We start from the raw sequence: 5165 nt of genomic DNA, 5'->3' as shown, positions 1-5165 counted from the left end.
GGAGGCACAGTGGAAGGAGTTGTAAAGCTTGGAGACCTCAAGGAATACGAGCTTGGCCATTGGAAAGATCCTCACTCATGACAATTGCAGTTCACCAGGTAATCTCTGGATGTGTTTCAAGGGGGGTTTGGGTGAGCCGCCATAACACACACACACACACACACACACATACACACACTCACATACACACACACACACACACACATATATGTATATGTGTGTGTGTGTGTGTACATACACACACACACACACACACACACACACATAAACATATACATATATATACATACAAATAAGTGAATATGTGTGTGCACGTGCATGTGCAATAGGTGCGCATGTATATTTTAAGTTGTTTTTGGTGATTCTTGATATATATATTTTAAGTGATTTTCTGATGATTGTTGATATATACATATATATACATACATATATACATATGTATACATACATATATATATGTATGTATGTATATATATATATATGTATATATATATGTATGTATATATACACACACATACATATATATATACATACATATATATATATATATATACATACATATATATATATATATATATACATACATATATATATATATATATGTATATATATATATGTATACATACATATATATATACATATGTATACATACATATATACATATGTATATATATATGTATATATATGTATATATCAACAATCATCAGAAAATCACTTAAAATATATATATCAAGAATCACCAAAAACAACTTAAAATATACATGCGCACCTATTGCACATGCACGTGCACACACATATTCACTTATTTGTATGTATATATATGTTTATGTTTATGTGTGTGTGTGTGTGTGTGTGTGTGTGTGTGTGTGTGTGTATACACACACACACACACACACACACACACACACACACACATATACATATATATGTGTGTGTGTGTGTATGTGAGTGTGTGTATGTGTGTGTGTGTGTGTGTGTGTGTGTGTGTGTGTTATGGCGGCTCACCCAAACCCCCCTTGAAACACATCCAGAGATTACCTGGTGAACTGCAATTGTCATGAGTGAGGATCTATAGGCTCACATATCTTGATTCACATCTTTTTGTGCAGGACTATGGACTCACATTCCCTACTTGAGAGTTGGCATGACTTGGTTTGTAGTGAATTTTGTGATTTTTTGGACTTGATGGAGTGTGATTAAGGATCCTAATCCTATTTAATAGTTGTAATACAACTAATTAATTATTTTTAGACTTGATGGAGTGTGATTAAGAATCTTAATCTCACTTCTTAAGAGTTATAATACAACTAATTAAGTGTTTTTTTAAGTGTTTTTTGAAGGTTTTGCATACTTCTACTGTATCAATAATACATGAACAAATCATGAAATGTATGAATAAAAATTGATAACTTCACTCTAATTCAAGCTAATGGAGCTTAATGTTAATGTTTTCGGAGTGAATTCCACTCCTAATCACAGTTGCTAATCTAAATCTTGAAATTTTGTGGTTTCCATGAAATTAGAGCCTAAGAGGCTTAGATTTCATTCATTTGATCATGTCTCTAGGCTCATGTGTCCAGATTCATGTCTTTTTATGTAACACTGTGTGCTCTCACGTTCTCTACCTGAGCACTAGTTTGGCCTAGTTTTTAGCAAGTTTTTGTGACTTTTAGACTTGATGGAGTGTGTTGAAGGGTCCTAATCCTAGTTAATGGTTATAATGAAACTGATTAAGTGTTTTTTGAAGGTTTTGCATGCTTTTGCTCTACTAATTCAACAATGCATGAACACATTATGAAATGTATGAACAAAAATTAATTGAATTCAACCTAATGGCGCTCAGTGCTCATGTTTTCGAAGTGGATTCCACTCCTAATCACAATTGCTAAGCTAATTCTTGATCAAGGAAATGAAATCTAAGCTAAGTCTCTCGGGACCTTATTTCATTAAAATCATAAAAAAGGGCTTTGCCCTATCATTAGGATGAAATAGAATGCCCTAATGCAAAATAAATTCCAAATCAAAATCAAATAGAAAAAAACACACATCCAATGCTCCAAAATTGTATGTTTTTCAGAGTGTGACCTCTGAAAATATTGGATGATCCCAACAATGGATAGAAAAATATGTTGAAATATACAAGTGAATAGGGTGTGTGCGGGAACAAGCCCTTAGCAAGAGGCTGTAAAAGAGAATCTATAAATGTGAGAGAACCTGTGAAAAGGTGAGAAACATCTACTAAGAGAGAATAAAGGGTAGCATGAGGAGATTTAGGAGGTGTGGAGATATTCTAGGAGAGGTGGAGAGAATGTAAACTCTATAAATTGAGGCATTGGCCTAATGAGAATTCACTCGTTTTTTATTATCCATGCCTACATTAAGCTATCAATTAATTGCTCACTAATCACATCTTATCTAATCTCTTTGTTAATGATGTTGATTCTAGCATTTGATCCACCATAGCTCATCAAATTGCTGTAATTTTAACAAAATAGAGCTAAGCCCTTGGCTAGCCCCAATAGCGGTGCCAAGTATTTTAAGTGAAGAGATTACCTTAACCTTGCGAGATCATGTGTCATTGGGTTTTACCTTGGAGCCGTAACTTGTAACTTCCAAATGTGAGTGTGCTAGCTCTTTTCGTCATGTCCTCACTTTGTTGTCACACTGGAATGCTGGTAAAGGGAGAGCTCTTAATGTCTAGATGGAGGTAAGAAGAAATGGTCCTTCGTGATGGTTTTCTCTCACAAAAATAAGGGGAAGAAGAGAGGGAAGCCTATAATCAAACCTATTCAAGCATGCATCCATCTAGCAAGCATGAATTTAAAGCATACAAGCAACCAAGAAGAGGGAAGAAGGAGAGCTCACAAGTAAATTATTGCAAGGGAATGATTGTATTATTATTGTATTATTATTGCAAGGGAATGATTGTATTATTATTGCAAGGAAATGATTGTATTATTATTGCCAAAAATGTCTTATGTACAAGTGACTAGTTTTCACACTAGGTCAACCAAACTTAAAAATAGTGTGGTCTCTATTACTAGTCCTAAGCAACTATGTACACTAAGTTTGTAGAATTTTCCTATTTGACATTAAGCTCATGTTAAAGTTGCTTTATATGTTCTAGCGCCATCTTACAAAAGATAAGAGCCTGTTCACGTGTGGGTAAGATGGCAAAGTGCCTTGCATGGTAGATTGGGCAAGCAAAGCATGTTAACCTACTGAGAGATTTTAATACCCACCACCAAAAACCTCCCTTCACTGGTAAAAAGATGCCCAAAAATCCTCCTCCTCTCGTCCCATGCATAAAAAAAGCATTGCTTAAAGTCAAAATGATTAACTATGATTAACAAAGAATTGAATGTTGGTCAATATGTTGAAGTGTAAGGATTATATAAGACACTAATTTTACATTCAAGGATTAGAGTATCTACAATTATTCTTGACAAGCTTTTTTGACGGTGTTTGGATTGAAATGCTCATGCATATCAATGGATGATACTATTTCGATCCACCATGTAAGTAAATTTTTTCTTGCTATATGGCTCTATTACAATTGACTATTCTCCACTTTTAACACTAAAAGTGCTCTTCCAAATGGGGGGATAGCATGTTCCCTTAAAATAATAGTTTTTACAGAGAGATTTGTGCCACTTCCCCACCATAATTTGTGTATGGTCTTTTCATCAGATTTGTGCCACCTCCCCACCATAGTTTGTGTATGGTCTTTTCACCCCCCTCCCCCCTTCTCTCTCTCTCTCTCTCTCTCTCTCTCTCTCTCTCTCTCTCTCTCTCTCTCTCTCTCTCTCTCTCATGCACCCTCTCTTCCTTTTAACTTATAAACACATGCATTAAATAAGCATAATCGTAGTCAAAATAATTAAATTCAATAATAATTGATAGTGGTTAGCATATTTATCTATAACTATGCTAATCGTAGTCAAAATAATTAGCTGCACTAATAAATATGCTAACCGTAGTCAAAATAATTAGCTGCACTAATAACTAATATTGGTTAGCATATTTATAAATCTGTGAGGGGAGTTCTCCCTTAATAACTCAATGTCCATCACCATAATTTTTAATAGCCCTTACTTACACTTTACAAGGAGTCGAAGGAGCTAACCAATCTATAGGAAGTGGAGAAAAGATTGATGTGCCAAGGAAAAAGCTAGCATGGCTAAAAGAGGAGGAGAGGAAGAGAAAGTAAATATACGAACCCTCCATTACCAAAAATCTTATGCTCGATGTTTAGTTTTGATGAATAACATTTTTTGGGTAGCTATTATAAAACTCTTTAGATATCATATAGATTGAATTTTTCATGTTTATTATATGTCTTTTTAGAAGTATGTTTCAGTCGATGTAGTGAGCATCTCAATATAGTTTTTTGTGTTTTTGTTTATTATATGTCTTTTTAGAAGTATGTTTGATTAGATGTAGTAAGCATCTCATTATAGTTTTTTGTGTTTGTGTTTCTCTTACACTATTTTGCACAGTAATGCAATCATTCTCTTGTTTATATTGTATTCCAAGATTTCAAGGCATGCTTATGCTTGTTTTTTTTTTTAAGTGGTGAAGGTAGTTGCTCAAATTTTTAGGGTGGTATACCTAAAGAGTGTGCTATCAAGTATAGTTTACTATGGTGAAGGCTTTAACTAGAGTTATATGTATGGTAAAAAATATTAAATTTTGAATATCAAAATGTAAGGTTTCTTAAGAAAGCATAACAATTTTAGTTTTTTTATGCTTAAAATTTTACAATTAAGGCTTTCAAGAAAAGTTAAAACTAAAGGAATGTGGGCCATCTTTGCAACTACCGATTGCAAGACTTTTTGGATACTTAGAGACTCATGTTGTTATCATTGTCTTAGTTCTAGCTTAGGAATGTTTGGAATGTGTAAAATATACTTAAGCCCTTGCTTTTGACTTTTAGCTAAACCTTTTATGTCCAATGATGAGATGTGACTTGACACTTGAAAAATAGAATAATGGTGTGGCAAAAAGAAATCTTGCAAGAAAACCTTACTTTGATGATAAAAAAGTGATATGGTTTTCTTTATTTGGTAGTGCTTTAAGTTCTTGGGCTTAATAAGCCTTTCTAAATAGGTAGGAGCGGTGATGGGGTATTAAAGGCCTTTGGATGTGTGTACTTTTAAACTTAG

This window comes from Cibotium barometz, chromosome 8 (assembly GCF_041138505.1).
Source record: "Cibotium barometz isolate CiBa-2024 chromosome 8, ASM4113850v1, whole genome shotgun sequence".
Classification (NCBI taxonomy): Eukaryota; Viridiplantae; Streptophyta; class Polypodiopsida; order Cyatheales; family Cibotiaceae; genus Cibotium; species Cibotium barometz.
Note: the sequence above shows the minus strand (reverse complement) of the source record.